This window comes from Canis aureus, chromosome 10 (genome assembly GCF_053574225.1).
Source record: "Canis aureus isolate CA01 chromosome 10, VMU_Caureus_v.1.0, whole genome shotgun sequence".
NCBI lineage: Eukaryota > Metazoa > Chordata > Mammalia > Carnivora > Canidae > Canis > Canis aureus.
Window position 1 is genome coordinate 40995698 of NC_135620.1, and position 17157 is coordinate 41012854.

The 17157-nt window shown below is 41.1% G+C and overlaps 1 protein-coding gene and 1 long non-coding RNA gene across 13 annotated transcripts in view; one reads left to right on the forward strand and one right to left on the reverse strand.

Moving 5' to 3' along the window:
• Nucleotides 1-11901, forward strand: part of LOC144322263 (uncharacterized) — a 64929-nt gene extending 53028 nt beyond the window's left edge. For 6 of the 10 annotated variants that reach the window (XR_013387849.1, XR_013387850.1, XR_013387843.1 and 3 more), the window contains 4 exons: nucleotides 1662-1747; nucleotides 3814-3959; nucleotides 5074-5159; nucleotides 5479-7250. This is a non-coding gene — a long non-coding RNA (uncharacterized LOC144322263). Of the gene's footprint in view, nucleotides 1-1179; nucleotides 1580-1661; nucleotides 1748-1900; nucleotides 2070-3813; nucleotides 3960-5073; nucleotides 5160-5478; nucleotides 7251-11751 lie in introns of those variants that run through there. The other 4 variants (XR_013387845.1, XR_013387852.1, XR_013387842.1 and 1 more) reach the window with 4 other exon arrangements.
• Nucleotides 1-17157, reverse strand: part of SLC24A2 (solute carrier family 24 member 2) — a 240492-nt gene that overhangs the window by 144159 nt on the left and 79176 nt on the right. The gene's annotated exons all lie outside the window — the stretch shown is intronic.

Consider the following 17157-nt stretch of genomic DNA (forward strand, 5'->3'; position numbering starts at 1 on the left):
AAAGGCTAAGAAAGAAGCAAATAAAATAAGATAAATGAACTCCTCATTATATTTACAATTGGGGATCCCATTCGATTCAAATGTCACATAAACCTGATGAAACTTTGTACCTCTACCTTTGAGGTATTTACATTAGGAAGGGCAGATTTGGCTTTGGAGATAAATTATTTTATTATTTAATATTTAACTCATTTAATTTCTACTCAAGGAATTCCTTCCTTCCTTCCTTCCTTCCTTCCTTCCTTCCTTCCTCCCTCCCTCCCTCCCTCCCTCCCTCCTTTATTCCTGTCTTCCTTCTTTTTTTGTTGAGAGAAAAATGGAGTAGGGAGGGGAGAGGAGTGGTGGGAGAGGGAGAGACTGAGAGAATCCTAAGCAGGCTCCACGGTGGGCATGGAGCCCTACTCGGGCTTGATCTCACGACTACCCAAGGGATTCCTTTACAGACATTTTAATGATGAGTTTTTTATTAGAAAAACTCAAGTTAAGGTGAATAAAACACTTAATTCTCAGGTAATCTAAAAATTTAAAATCAAATAAATACTCTGTATACTTAAAAAACTATACAAATGTATTTAACGTATCTCTATAAAAATTGTCTCCAATTACATGTGGTTACATTACATAAAATACACATTCTGTACCATATGGTATTATGTGTTGTACATTTATATAGATACAGTAAGTAGAGACATATAAACATATACATATACTAACATAAGCAAATATTTACATGTAATATCCAAACATATGTAAACAAATATGTATAACTATAAACATAAAAAAATAAACACATGGGCACGAGCACACAATACAAACAGTGAAGGGTGATGACAGAGCCAGGCCCCAGGCAGCAGCATGCCACAAAAAGATCGGGGGGCTTCAATCAGACACTGCTGGTCTCAAGTCCTCTCTCTGTCACACCAGCTAAGCAGCCTTAGGCAAATGACTCCACCTCTTTGAGTCTCTTTCCTCATGGCAACACTTGGGCTAGTCACACCAACTCCCAGAGATGATGCGGGTAGCAGGCCTGAAAGAGCCCATTACTCAGGAATGACAAGCCACTTTGGCTGCTGCTTCCACTTGTTATTCTGAGTCTAAATTCTGTGCTTTCCACCACCCCACCCTCAGGCGCTAGTTTATGTAATTCTCGGTACCCTCTCCTACATCTATTTCTGTTAGGAAGCTTTGCACCCCATCCTGCAGCTGCCTTCTCACCAGGAGGGCTTCCCAATGGAAATGCACACCCCACCTGCCCGCACCCGGAGATGTCACCGCCTCCCGCCCCACCTCCTGCGCAGCCCGGCTGGTACCACCGAATAAAGCACTTGCCTTTGGATTTCTCTCTAATTTGTCTTGTGTGATGCCTCATCTCTACTTCAAAGGTGCTGAAGGTCCTTTCTCTTGTCCTCCTACCTTAAATTTTACTTTTTACCCAAAGAAAATCAAAAGCATTCCCATAAGCATGTCAAGAAGACATCTAAAGATCTCCTTCCCATGAACAAATACAGATGCTTTGCCTTTTCAACTGATTCCTGCTAAATAGCTCATACTTGCCTGCAACTAAAATAAAATTCTTATGAAAATAAAAATGTCTGGAACCGGGAGACTGCCTGTCTGAGGCTATAATGGATTTCTTTTAAATCCCTTCTCACTATTCACAGAATTGACACGAATCAACTAATAAATGATGCCGCAAATTGATAGCTCTTCCAAGTAATCAAATACCGAAGTGCTCCATCATAACATGGTAAGTGGGATAAGAAAAACCAATCATGTAAATGTGCAGTTCTGCATTAGGAGGTTAATGAAAAATAATCTGTTGTACTCTGTCTATGCTGTCACAAAACCTACAAAAGTAAAGGTAGTAAAACTTACACAGCTGACTGTATCCCGGTGAAGGCATTTCAAATGAGCACCGGGCAATCATGCCCTAAATTCTGCACTGACACCCTGGGGCTGACACCCTGACAAGAATTCAGCCCCTTCATTGAGAACAGGGATGAGGCAGGGGATGGGAGCTGATTACCAGCACTGTCTGCTGAGTTCCTGTTATCCTAGGCCATGTTATGGTAGGTTTCATTTATTAAATTTGTTGATTTACTGCCTATTTACCTACATATATTAAAGGGAAATAGTGTCCTTAGGTTCTTTAAATTATCCATTTTGATCATTTCTGTGGATTGCGTAAAGGTCTAGATGACCACCTTGCCCTTCCATACCTAAAGTTGTCTTATCTGCAAAATAAGGATTAAAAATATCTTCCTCATAGTGTTGGAGGCCTGAATAGGATAATGTTTGTAAGGTGCCTACCTCTGTCCTGGTTACACTGCATGTTCATAGTAAATGGTGGTCATTCTTTTTTTTCTTTTTTCTTTTTTTTAAGATTTTATTTTTCATGAGAGACACACAGAAGCAGGGACATAGGTAGAGGGAGAAGCAGGCTCTGTGCAGGGAGCCCGATGATCTAGGCATTCCAGGATCACACCCTGAGCTGAAGGCAGATGCTCAACTGCTGGGCCACTCAGGAGTCCCTCATTCTTTTTTTCAAAATTTTTAAGATTTTCCTGAGCTGAAGGCAGATGTTCAACCGCTGAGCTACCCAGGAGTCCCTCATTCTTTTTTTCAAAATTTTAAAGATTTTATTTATCTACGAGAGAGAGAGAGAGAGGGAGAGAGAGAAAGAGAGAGAGAGAGAGAGAGAGAGAGAGAGAGAATGCATGAGTGGCAGGGAGGGGCAGAAGGAGAGGGAAAAGCAGACTCCTTACTGAGCGTGGAGCTCCATGTGGGGCTCAATCCCAGGATCCCGAGATCATGACCTGAGCTGCAATCAGACACTTAACCCACTGAGCTACCCAGGTGCTCCTAAATGGTGGTAATTCCTGTTAGCACAGCAAGAAACCTTAAATGTTTCCTGCAAATACAGTCACCTAACAAATGATGAATTCCCTTGGGCTCTTTCAAGCCAACTTTATTAATTTTTTAAAATGCCTCCTTTGTTTACATAAACTCTACCTCCAACATGGAGCTCAAAACTCCTGACCCCCAAACCAAGAGTCATGTGTTCCACCGACTGAGCCAGTCAGGCACCCCCTCTGTAAGACCAACTTTACTTTGACACACACTAAGTACTTCCCGAGTGTCAGGCAATATTATTTTAGCACTCGGGTACAAAGAACGTGGACACAGTTCGTGGCCTCAGGGAGTTAATAGTCAAGAAGGAAAGACAAGTAGAGAAATCTAACATGAGAAGTGCCACAATGGCTGCAGGAGAAGCACCTAACCCAGTTAGGAGTGTCATTTGGGCCAACGTTTGATGGTTGGCAGTAGTAGAGAACAGGGCACTCTAGAAGTCAAAGATATGGAAAGACATGGAAGCACAGAGTGTCAGGACACACAGAGAGAAAGGCATGGCTCACACAGCCATAACACAAAGAATGAAGATGAAGGGATCCAGCCACAGAAGATACTGCAGCAGTGACTTCTCTGTGGTTGACAAAGTTCTGTTGCAAATCCTAGTTTCTTTGCACAACTTTTGTTCACTAGAATGACCACGTTAGCGGGAATGCTTTCGTTTCATTTCTTAAATTTTATGGGAAATGTGGACAGTTATCACTCTATCACTTCCATAGCTAAAATGATGAGAGTATAAATTTCACTTTGGGGGTCACCTGCCCCTACAGTCTTTCACATGACCCAGATTTACTTAAGGCAAAGATTCATAGCTTCAGAACATTTTAAAAGCCCTTGTCAATTTCACAATGTTGAGACGTTCACAAATACAACTAGTGACAAATTCCTTTCTTTCTCATCAAGAACTGACATGGTAAATGCTCAGGAAGTTTTGCTGACTTGAAACACTCCAAATATATGGCAGATGTGGGTGTGTTCACAGAGCATCCAGACTCTGGCTCATTCTTGAGGCCCCTTCCACTACCATCTGGCCCATCTTTTTGTACCTGGTAAGTGCAATACCATCTAAATTATTTCTGGGTCTCCCTATTCCCATCCTCCTACTCATTTTAGCCCGCTCTCAGCACAGCAGCCAGAGGGACCCCATATAAAACGTCAGGACATGTTTTTCCTCTGCTGAAAGCCTTCTAAATGGGTTCCTGTCTTGAAGCAGAAGCCAAAGCCCTTACAGAGACCCTCAGGTCCTTCATCCCCACCTTACCTCTCTGATCTCACTTGTCTTTGCTCATGTTTCTCCAGCACTCCTTCGGGGTCTTGATCTGGACTTTCCTCTCTGGAATACTTTTTGCCCCATATATCCTCTAGATCTTAGATCTCTGGCCCCTCCTTCAAGTCTTTGCTCAAATGTCACTTTTTCCAACGAGGCCTTTCTGACCACCTTATTTCAAATTGCAGCCTCTCCACCCTCTGGCATTCCCTACCTCTCTTCATCAAGCATCTCCATAGCCCTTCCCACCTGCTAGTGTCCTATAATTTACTTATTTTATTTCCTGGCTTCCTTCTCTAGAATGTAATCTTTAAGAGGGTAGGAATAATTGTTTCTTTTGTTCACTGATGGATCTCCCAGCTCGACCCAGTGGGGGCATGGAGGTGCAGTGCAGAAAACCAACCAACTGTGGTCCAGCAGAGACACTGGGTCTCACTGGGATTTCAGTATTTCATTTCCCTTTGTCTCTGGTTTGTACTGCTCAGAAAAAAAAGGTTTTGGGGGCAAGGCACTTTCTATGTAGCACAGCCATAAAAATGAAAGCGGTGGGCAATAATAGGGCCCCCTGATGTAATGACAGCAAGTTTGGCTTTTGGTAACATGAACATTACAAGCACATACTGAGGATTCACAGATTAATGAGTAAGGAGATCATGTACTTTTCCTCTCTAGAGATTCATTCAGTCTACCTTTGTCTGGGAAACAGTGGATTATGTTTGCAGAATAATTGAGAGGAGAGTGACAAACACTGGTTTGCAAAAACAACTTCTTCACGCACCGGAAGCAGGCACTGATTGATGGGAACCACCGGCGTGATTTATCATCATTTCTTCTGCCCAAATCCACCAGCTTCATTTTCCTGTTGACATTTTTTATGCATGTTCTCTCTGCCACAGGTTAATTGGAACTGGGACCGAGATAGGGGCCTCTGAAACTCATTATCCTGCATCATGGATGTGCTTCGTGTGAACATTTACCGGAGGTGAGATTCTAATTTTAACAATGTTGACGTGCTGTGATGAATGCCCAGAAATGTCTGCTGGGCCAGGAGTAAGATCCTCAGTGTCTCAGGCAGCACACGTGAAATTACACTTTGTGTTCCTTTTGGTACTGGTAGTAAATAGTTGCATATCAAATTTACGTGGCTGAGTGCAAAGCCTGGACGACGGTAAGCCCAAACCATTGAGATAAGGCCTTAAACTGAATCGCTAATGAATATTAGAAGGAATAAAGATATCCATCTCCTATTATAGTAATCCTCCCTCTTACAGCTGTTTTTCTTTCCTTTAATTTTTTACTAGAATGTCAAAAGGGGAAAACACTTCAATACCAAACCCCAGCAGCGGAACCGTCTCAATCTCTGTGGCCACGGTATGCAGAAAACCCCAAAGGGAAGGCCCGTTTCCATGGCAAAATATAACCAGCACATTATCTGGTGTGACACAGCAGCACACCAAGGAGCAGAAGTACAGGAGAAGTAAAAACACGAGTGCACCATAAGACATGGCAAGGGAACTTTAATTTGGGATCAGATACATTTATAGTTGATCTTAAAATACACCATTGTTGAAACTAATCTGTACTTATTCTAAGCAAGTGATGGAAGAAATGGAAGATTTTTGAAGATGGGGCCCTAAAGGAACCCCCTCCCAAAAGTAATGGCTTATATCCATTGTCCATTCTTTTTATTTTATATATGTATTGATTGCCTGTACTGTCTTGGAGGGAGATGGATTGAAAAACAAAACAAAAATGAAAGCAGCTGTTTCCAAAAAAAAAAAAAAACAAAAAAAAGGCTCATGGTAGAAAAATGCAGATGAACTAAGGTGGCTGTGAAGCCATGAACTCACAATGAATATTCTGCTTCACCAACCTCACTCCTAGTATAACACTGCTGTAAAGTTCTAATGTGGGACATTTGCCGAAGAGGGAACAGGTCGCCCTAAAGAACAATGAATTCCTGACTGAGGGCTTACTGTGTGCCAGATGCTACAATAAGTCTATGGTGTTTACAGTTTAGTGGGGAGCTTGGGGGGGGGGGCATGAGCAATGATAAAACTGGAAGTTTTGGGCACCTGGGTGGCTCTGTTAGTTAAGTGTCTGCCTTCCCCTCTGGTCATGATTCCACGGTCCTGGGATGAAGCACCCCAATTGGGCTCCCTGCTCAGCAGGAACCTACTTCTCCTTCTTCCTCTGCCTCTCTCCCTGCTTCTGCGCGCGCTCTCTCTCTCTCTCTCTGATAAATAAATAAATAATAAAATCTTTAAAAAAAAAAAAAAGAAAAAAAAAAGTTTCAGGGAGATGACCTGGACATGAGTTTTATTTTGAAGGATGCAGAGGAGTTCACTGACCTGGAACGGAAGGGTCTGGAGAAGATGATGGCCATTTAAGCCAGTCATATGCAGCCATTCTGGCCAAGTGACCTGCCTTATATACTCAGCAGCTGGTGTCCTCCCTCTAAGTTGTGCTTTGAACATTTTTTTTAAATCTACAAGTAATGTCTTTTAATTCTTTGATGAAAGATGAGGCCAACCAAACTTCATTAATTAAACAACATTGAGTTCATTTTCCCACTCATATTAATTGGAGGCTTCTAATTAGAGCTTCTGAAGTGGTGAGGATCACTACACTGGGTGATGGAAATCTAGACAAGAGCAACCAGAAAGGAAGTCAAATATAGACAGAGCAGCTTTCCTGGGGTTAAATGGGGGCATTACAAATTTTTGAGGGGGGAAAGCATTTAAGAAAGCTGTTGGTGAGCTGGTGCCAAGGACACCAGGTGGGAGGCTACCTGTCCTGTGCACAAGGGCTTCACACACCTCTTTGCTTTCTCTCACTTCCTGGCAGTTTCTTTCTATGTCTCAGGCCCGTTGCTATCTCTTCTTGAAGCGTAGGCCTTAGGATTCTATGGTTACAAGCCAAAGAAACTTTCTGGCTAACAAGGAAAAGGGTTTATTGGAAAGAAATGAAGCAACTCACTTGATTCAAAGAAAATCAAGAATCAGGTTCAGAAATAACAGGTATAGGATCCTCTAGGGTTCTAGTCTCCCTGCAGGGCCAATCAGCTCCAAGCTTTTTATTTTTTTATTTTTTTATTTTTTTATTTTTTTATTTTTTTATTTTTTTTTATTGGTGTTCAATTTACTAACATACAGAATAACACCCAGTGCCCGTCACCCATTCACTCCCACCCCCCGCCCTCCTCCCCTTCTACCACCCCTAGTTCGTTTCCCAGAGTTAGCAGTCTTTACGTTCTGTCTCCCTTTCTGATATTTCCCACACATTTCTTCTCCCTTCCCTTATTTTCCCTTTCACTATTATTTATATTCCCCAAATGAATGAGAACATATAATGTTTGTCCTTCTCCGACTGACTTACTTCACTCAGCAGCTCCAAGCTTTTTAAAAAAAATTTTCTGGGGTTTAGCCCTGCCTTCAGCCCAGAGTGTGATCCTGGAGATCTGGGATTGAGTCCCATGTCAGGCTCCCTGCATGGAGCCTGCTTCTCTCTCTGCCTGTCTCTCTGCCTGTCTCTCTCTCTGTCTGTCATGAATCTTAAAAAAAAAAATAATATAAAATAAAAAAAATAAAAAGCTAGTGTGGGGGCACCTGGGTAGCTCAGTAGTTGAGTGTCTGCCTTTGGCTCAGGTCATGATCCCGGAGTCCTGGGATCAAGTCCCACATCAGGCTCACCACAGACAACCTGCTTCTCCCTCTGCCTATCTCTCTCTCTCTCTCTCTGTATCTCATGAATAAATAAATAAAATATATTTAAAAAATGAAAAAATTAAAAAATATTCTGTTTCTATGTCATTTCCCTAAAATTTCCAAGGCCCAGGAGAGAGCCTTCCTTCAACTTTGTGGTTGATGATTAAAGAAACAGAGACCCGACCCTCCCCTACCCATGGAAATCAGGATGCGCCTAAGAGAAGAGGAGCCCTTCCCCCAAAAGGTCTCCCTCTAGAATCAGGGTGACAACCTTAGAGCGAACCTCCACCAGCAAGTCCTTTAATTAAGATAGTCAAGGAGAGATGGTACACATTTGCTCAAGCAGTCCATACTTGCGGCTAGAGGGTTGGTTAGCACTTTACAGAACTACACTATAACCGAGCGTGACTGTGCCAAAGAACTAAGGACAGTGAACCCCTGAGTTTGTTTGACAGGTAAAGGTAAATTTGAACATTCTAGAAGTTCCAGGGTGATGTGTTCCTCCTAGGCTTGTTGATGTCTGGAATATGGTTCTTTCTCTTAGGGAAGCCAAATGGTTAGGAGAGTAGGTAATCAGAACCCAAGAAAAATCCATCCTAGAAGATCAGCAAGATGGTAGCATTGCGGTGTTGAGTTCTAATCCGGTTCCACATCGACTTTATCATGGTAGTCTGGATAGGTTAATCAATCTATTGTGTTCTACATATGAGATGTATAAAATGGGACATTATTTACCCACGAGTGCATAGTCCTAAAACTACTTATTGTATAAACCATTATGAAACTTTGTTAGGGATTCATGTGGTAGACTTGAAAGTGGAATCCATGAGGGAGAAAACACAAAAGGAAATTCCTTTAGCCCATGCCAGTGCTCCCATGTATCAGGCAGTGAGTGTGACAGAAAAGGGCTCTGACTTCCTTATTTCCATATTTTTCCATATTTTTCTTTCTGGGACAATCTCTCCAATGTGTCCCAGGCCATTTCTCTCAACTTGTCTGTGAGCTTCCAGCACATGGAGGGGTTTGAGGTTTTCTGCAGCCCCCTCCCACATGACTTTAGTTTCTACTCTCTGGCTTTGACCTTCGCTCCCCTCCTTGAGTCTGACTTAGGTTCCCACCAGCTACAACTTTTGGCTGTTTTAAGATTAACATCCCAAGGTACAGGATTAGTTTGGGGCCCTGTAATTTAAGTGGCAAATGTTCCAGTCAGGAGCCCTGATCCCTTAAAAGGACCAGGACAAGGACTAAAAAGCCTGTGTTCCTACAGCATTAATTAATTCTGAAGTTCAATGGTGGGCCCCGCCCTATGCCCCCATGTGTGCTTTCCAGTGTTTATGCATAAACACTCTGTCGCTTCCAATAATTTCTCTATTTTTCCATTTCATTAAACTGCCAGGCAATATTTTCATGTGCTTTTGAAAAGCTCTGCCAAGGCTGCTTTCAATGATGGGTGAAATGATTTCTATAAATAACTTGCAAATCAATTTGTTCAGCTTGTAGAGATCTTGATGAAGAAAGGTACTATTAAATGTGAAAAATCAAAAACTCCATTTTGGTTGAGAGTAGGCTCCTAGCACTCTGGGAGAAGAGCCCTGGATATAGAGTAGCCCAAACCTGGGCTTTATAATCCTGGCTTTCTGGCTTAATGCCTTCATGGCTTTTGGCAAGTCCTGTCTTCTCTAGAACCTGTTTCTTCTAGAACCTGTTTCTTCTGAAAGATGATGGAATAAAATTTCCCTCATTGCACTGTAGCAGAACCAAAATGAGGAGCATATGAAAATGTTGCTGATAAGATGCTGGGCACCTTCTGATAGGCTGAATATATTTTTGTTAAATCCGAGTTTGAAGGCACAATAGTGATTGAGGTCCATGGGTCATCACTGAGGATTTTTTTTTTTCGGTTTTAAAAGAGTTGCACTTTAGTTACATTGACTGGAAAGTAAATTTCCTTAGAATGGGTTTTGTTTTTTATCTTCACTTTCAAGATGCAAATCAGAATGTGTTCCCGGTGAGTAACATTCACTCACCGGGAGGAAATATACTAGGTGTGCGTTGTAAATTTTTTTTTTTTAATCATTTCACTGATTCTGGGTTTCTTATCTGTCTCCAACATTCATGTCTTTCTCGAAATGTCTGTAATTTTGCATGTCTCCTGATGCCATGCTCAGAGCTCCCAGAATCTAAATTTTCCTAGTTTGTTAATTTGAAGAAATACAGGGTTTCATAGGGTCAAGTGGTAGATTGTTAGTGCTACTGTGGAGGACATAATATAAATTAACTTGGTTCAAATCTCACATAAACTTGAGACTTTCAATTCTATGAAACAAATTATTTTTTTCTATGAAACAAATTAATGTACATATTAAAATTACACATCTGTAATGAAGGAGTCTTTTATTGACATGGGGAAAAAAGAATGTGCATTAGGCACTATGCCAACACGCTGGTCACATTCTTTGTTCTGAAACAGCCATGCCAACGTGTCTCCACATGTCTCAGAGTTTCCAAGTTTTTCATCTCATGGCTCACTTCCCTTGCCTTTCCTGGTTGTTTTACTCATTATTTCTTCATCATATTTTCAATATAACCTTATAAAACCGGTACCATTGCCATTTTACAGGTGAGGTGGCTGAGACTTGGTCTGGCTTAATTAAGTGGACCGAATCATAAATGGGGCAGTTATTCTGGCTCCCCAGCCAGTGCTGCCTTCTCCGGAGAAGGAAGAGCAGTAGTTATTATTATTATTTCCCCAAAAAGGGGAAAAACAGCAACTCAATCAGCCACTTAATCATACAACTTTTTTTAAAGGTCTGAGCTTTTCTCAAAAGGCCACGTTCTTAGTGTACTCAATTTAGTCTCAATAAGATTGACTCAGCTTTGATGATTTGATATTCTTACTGGTAAGAGTTGCTAGTGAGAGAGATATGGATGTTAAGGAGTTACAGAGCAGATCTTTCAGCATATTTGATGAATGTTCGGAATATTCATTCTCTTATGGACTGTGGTAGTGTGATACATGACACATGTTTATTATAGTTTTCAAAGAGTAAATGCCACAGGCCAATTGACATGAAGGGGAAAGGACCTGCCAGTGTGGCACATCTAATGTAACCTTCATCATAAGCAGAGCCTTCTGCTCTGGCCACCTGTCATGAGTCATGCCCTGTATGAGATTGCTGATGTTTTCTCATGCCGAGCAACCTCTTCTTTTCTTTCTGGAAAAAGCATTTTGTCTGGCTGGAGGACCCCTCTCTCTTCTATTGAGGGTCCATATGATTTGGGAGGGGATCCTCCTCCCCAGCTTCCACTTCACAGGAACAGGTGACTCAGATCTGTCAGTATATCTCACTTCCTGGCCATGGCTGCAAGCTGGTCTAAGACTGGGATTTTTGGCTGACCACTGGGAAAGAGGAACTGTCTTTCCTTTGCGGATTGCTAGGTTCTGAATGTTTGCATCCCCCCAAATTCATGTGTTAAGGTTCTAATGACTGACCTGATTGTATTCGTGGGTGAGGTTTGGGGTGGTCCTTAGGTCATGAGGGCTCTATCCTCATAAAGAGGATTCATATTCATATAAAAGAGACCCCACAGAGTTCCCTAACATCTCCCACCTAGTGAGGACATGGGCAGAAGGTGCTGACAAAGAATCAGGAAGTGGGCTCCCACGAGACACCAACTCTGCTGGCACCTGATCTTTGATTTCCTGGCCTTAGAACTGTGAGACATAAATTTGTAAGCAACCCAGTCTCTGGTATATTCTGGTATAGCAGCCCAAACAGATTAAGATGGGGTGTTAAGTTGATGCAATGTAAGCTAAGAGCTGCTGGTGGCTTGTTTACTTTTTACTGCCTACTCTTGTTTACAAAGAAAGAGCCTGCCTGAGAATGAAGCTGTCCCAGAGAAAAGCAAGGTTGAGTGCAAGAGACACGCAGACAGAGGCAAAGCCCAAATGGTACTGAGTGATGTTACCTGAGCTCCAGCCAGACCTGAAGCTACTGGACAAACTACTGAAAAACTATGGTATTTTCTTTTTAAAAATTGTTAATTAAAGAAATACAAATGATTCTGATTTATATGCCAAGCTTTTATATACACTCAATCCTAATACAAACCTGGTAAGTAGAATTTCCCCTATTTTCCATGAAACTGAAGCTCTTGGCAATGACAAATCATTTGAACAAGGCCACGTTCAAACTCTGGTAGGTAGTAAACTTGGAATTCAGTCTGGTTCCAAATCCCTTTCTTCTGTAATTCACTGCATCACCCTGTTGCTATATAATGGATATTCACAGTGCTAAGTGGATAGGATTGCAAAGCCTGAATCAGGTGTAGTATGGTCACCAGCAAGGGAAGTCTATTTCCTTTCTCTGTGTGTATGAGTATGTGTATGTGCACTGGCAAAAGATAAAACAGTATCACATTCAAACCACAGGGTCACCTGATAATTCGTTAAATAATGAATACTTTTGAAGCTGCCCAAGATAATTTCAGATACCAGAAGCCTAGTGCAAAGTTGGTCTACTGTCAACATGGCCACATTCCTTTTCTGAAGAGGTGACCAAGAAGGAACGAGAGGAGCCTACAGATATAGAATGTACCTGCCTGTAAGAGCTACTTTGGAGGGGTCTTTTATCCACACAACCAAAGGAGAAGTTGAAAAGCCAGAGATCAAGGATGGAAAAATGCTCAGTGCACCTGCTGGCCAACCCCCCATGACTCACATGAGTGGAAAAGTTATGTGAGCAGAGGAGGTTATCAGAAAATAAAGGACCATAGGAAATCTATCCTCACAGGGTTTGTGGTGACCATAGTGAAGGTTGTGTTCACTCAGCCTTAGACCTTCATGTGCTATTGTCACAGTTTTGTCCACGTCCGTGTACTATATACTGCTACTAACCTAGTATTTTTCTTTAAGTGGACTCACTTCTCTTTTACTTCAATACTTCCTTGCTGATTCTAGGTAATAAACCTAGAGAAATTATGGCTTTTGTACCAGTTAATAAATTTTTCCTAGTATATGTTAAAGTACCAGCACATAATCATTAAAAATGTTTGTCATACCACTTAACTCCTTTCAAGTGCCACCGTGGTGTTTATGCCACTCATTGTGAACTGCTGGTCTAGGGAACAATGACTATATGACTGCATTCCAGGTCAGACACACCAAGTTCTTCACCTGAGATGCTGAGTATTCCCAGGGAGCCCAAGTTCCAGTGTTGTTTGCATGGACACCTCATTTTCTCCTCCCCTCAGCTCAGACACTGTAATTTAGATGTTACTTGATGGTCGACTACAATACTACAATATTACAAGATGAAACTGAAAGTCTTTCCTTTTTTATTCTTTAAATTAGCATGTTTTAGCTTCTCTGTGGGTACAATATGCCAGTAGTAAACCATAAAACATGGTTTTCTTTCTGAATTGGTAGGAAAAAAAATGCTTCATAGATTTTGTGGCTTCAGAGGGAGCAACTGCTTCTCTTTCTTCTAATGATCATTCTTTATCCACTCAATGCTTTATTTTTCTCCCTAGCACTTGTCATTATGTGTCACTATCTTATTTGTTGTGTTTATTATCTTTCCTCCTGTACACTGTATGCTATATGAGGACAGGGATTTTTATTCTTCATGTATTTTCTCCAGCACCAAGAAGATACTCAATAAAAAATGTGTTGGACGAATGAATATTGATTAATGACCAAATATTTATAATTAGCAAATCCTCTCATTTTTTCAGGCTCCACTCATCAGTTTCAGATCTGATAAATACCACGTGTTATCCATTTGAGCTTTAGCTAAGGTCATTTAACTATATAACCTCTTACAGTTTATGTCTGTCTACATGATGGAGGCACCATCAACTCATGGCATTTATGAGAATAAAAGGAGGTAACATCCATGAAGTGTTGGCCTCTCTCTGTAGGCCTCGTGTATCTATCCATGTGTCTATGTATGAATGAAACTCTCTAGCAAGGAGAACCATCCATGTGAACCATAGTATGTGAACCATAGTATGTGAACCATACATGTGTATTAGTTTATTCACTGTTTAGTCATCAATTTTACTACATGATGGAATTATTTCTTTTCTGGTTGTTGGTGGCCCTGTCTAAAACCAAGGACAAGTAATCAATAGATGAAAGCATTGCCTTTATGTAACTTAACTCTTATTCGTCATGTATCTCCAAAATGAAGAGGTTTAAAAACACCGTGTTCTCCTTAGTCAAGTACATTTAGAGGGCAAAAATAGAACAGGACATTGACGAGCCTCGTAAGCATGAGAGATGTCTTGTCTGTCTCTCCTAAAAGGTCAGTTTTGTTTTTAAGATGCTTCTCACATACAGAAAAGAGGAATTTGAGTTTTCGAAAGGTGATTTACAAGGCGCTTTTTCCTTCTTTCTTTTTAAAGTCAGACCGCCTACCTGCCTTTCCTCTTTTCCTCCTCCCCTCCTCCCGACTCTCCTAAGTATCTTTGCTCATTAACTAGAATTAAATTTTTCGGTTATTTTCACATAAGACAAGTATCTAAAAAACCAAGGAGGTCAGAAAGAGGAAAAAAATGGTCAGAGAATCAGTGGGGAGGAAGAAATGATCATAGAAGCTTTCCTAGAAGATTAATGTACATTAAATCCTCTTCAAATTGGGATTTTCACCATGAAGACAAAATGAACCGGTTGAAGTATAACAGAGTTGCCTGTTCAAGCATAGTCAACGAGTATGCTCTAAAAAGCCCCTGAGTCATTTCAATGTCTATTCTAAATAAAGAAAAATTTAAAACATTAGAAAAATAATGGCTTGTTTGCACAGGAACATGATAAATGATGGAATTGCAACTGACCAGTTAGGGGTATTCTTATAGATTATTGTTTTAGCAATCAGCTTAATCACTCCCCACTCAGTTTAAATGCCTCCAGAGTTATATGAGGGAAGGGGCACAAGAGTTTTACAGATTACATCTGCAGAAGTATTTGTTCTCTCCAGCAATGGAGAATTTTCTATCCGCTTTACATCTTCTTTAAGAACTGATTTGTTATTGGGCGTCTCTGGCTCAGTGGTTGAGTGTCTGCCTTGGGCTCAGGTCATGATCAGGCTTCTAGGATTAAGACCCACATCAGGCTCCCCACAGGGAGCCTGCTTCTCCCTCTGCCTATGTCTCTGCCCTTCTCTCTGTGTCTCTCATGAATAAATAAATAAATAAAATATTTTTTAAAAGAACTGATTTGTTACTTAGAGGGGAAAGCAAATATTTTTTTTGAGAGAGAGAGAGGGAACAGCAAGGGGCAGAGGGAGAGAGAATTTTAAGCAGGTTCCATGCTCAGTGCAGAGCCTGATACAGGGCTTGATCTCACAACCCTGAGATCATGACCAGAGCCAAAATCAACTGTCAGAGGCTCAACCAACTGAGCCACCCAGGCACCTGAATAGGATATTTTTTTCTAATACTTGCTCAATTGAGGATTAACAATTTATTTTACTTACATTCACTGATAAAGAGAAGGTTACAGGAAAAGTAAAGATTTTCTAAAGATAAATGCTGACAAAAGGAAACAAAGAACTGATTAGATGAATTTGGATAGTTATGTATCAAGGGTTGAAAATGCATAGACCAGTAAGTGCATTTTAAATTGCACATATTTTGGGGACTGGGTGGCTCAGTCAGTTAAGCATCTGACTCTTGATCTCAGGGTTTGTTGAGTTCATGCCCACATTGGGCTCCAAGCTCAGGGTGGCACCTACTTAAAAAAATTGCATGTATTTTTTATTACCACTTTTGGGAATTTATCATAAAGAATTCAGATATGCACAAAGATATACCATGTGAGGACAATGATGCCATTCAATGTTGGTTACAGACGTAAAAAATTGCCAATCCTTGTTCCCCACATTTTTCAGGCAGGTGAGACTACCCTAGGGACAGGGGGCTGAGTGTCCGAAATTTTTTTTTTTATAAATTTATTTTTTATTGGTGTTCAGTTTGCCAATATAGAATAACACCCAGCGTTCATCCCACACTGAGTGTCCGAAATTTAATCTGGGAGGCGTTGGAGGAACTCCAGCCCCAGCCAGGGGCCAGCATGGAGTACCAGGAGAAAGTGAAGGCCAAAGGAAAGGACTGGACCTGGTCCTTCTCCAGACTGACTTCTTCACTCCTCTTCTACCAGGAACAAGACACTGGAGGAGCCCTTCTGGAGAAAATTTAATTTTGGAGGAAATAAAAAGGCTAGGCAGCCACGCATTCATCCTAGAGCAGAAGTTCTCATCCTGAGGTGTTGGGGGTGGTCCCCACAGGACACGTGGAGACAACTCTGATTATCATAACTAGAGAGAGGTGCGTAGCTCTACTGACATCTCATGGGGAGAGGCCAGGAAAATGATCAGACATCCTACAGTGCACATAACGGCCCCCCTACAATGAACCATCCAGCCCCAAATGCCAGTAGTGCTGCTGCTGAGGAACCCTGTCTTAGAGTGAAGCTCACAGGTCACACTCGTCCCTTGTCCCCATCGCTCACATAGGACTTCAACCGGCTCCCTCAGACTTTATCCTTAAATATGAATGGCTGACCCTTCACCACACATTTGAAGAAAGCCCCACATGAAAGTCAGAGATGAAAATAAACATCAGCCTAATAAGAAAAACCACCTTATATGAACAAAAGTTTGGAGGAAACAGAGACCTCACAAAACACATAAAAAGAAAAACTGTAATTGTTACAATTGAACCTAAAATGCAACTTTGCAACATCCAGCAAACAGGTGAACAAACCATGACCTAGTACTTCCCATTGCAGGGATTTTTCTCAGAGGAACTCCTGCACATATCCCCTGGTGAGATGCACAGATTATTTATGGCAGCATTGCTTGTGAGTAGGACAATCTTTTTGTTCACCAAAAGAGAATGAATAGATTAATTGCAGTTTATTCATATAACTGAAGACCATAAGTAACTTAAAATGAATCATATAGTATATTTCAATATAGGTAAGTCTCATAAATATAGTGTTGACTTAAAAAAAGCCAATTGCAGTAGACCATATTTATTAAGATACTTTTTATATAAATTTAGGAAAATGTACAACATTACTATGTATCCTTTAGGACTTGTATCTGTCTACTAAATCTATAAGGCTATACATCTTGGCTATTTATCAGATTCAGGACAGAGGTCACTTCTGGAAAGTGGGTGGCAAGGAAGCATGACTGGGAGGGGCACGTGGAGAATTGCAACTTTGTAATGGTTCATTTCTTACACTCCATTTTGGGCTTAGAGTTG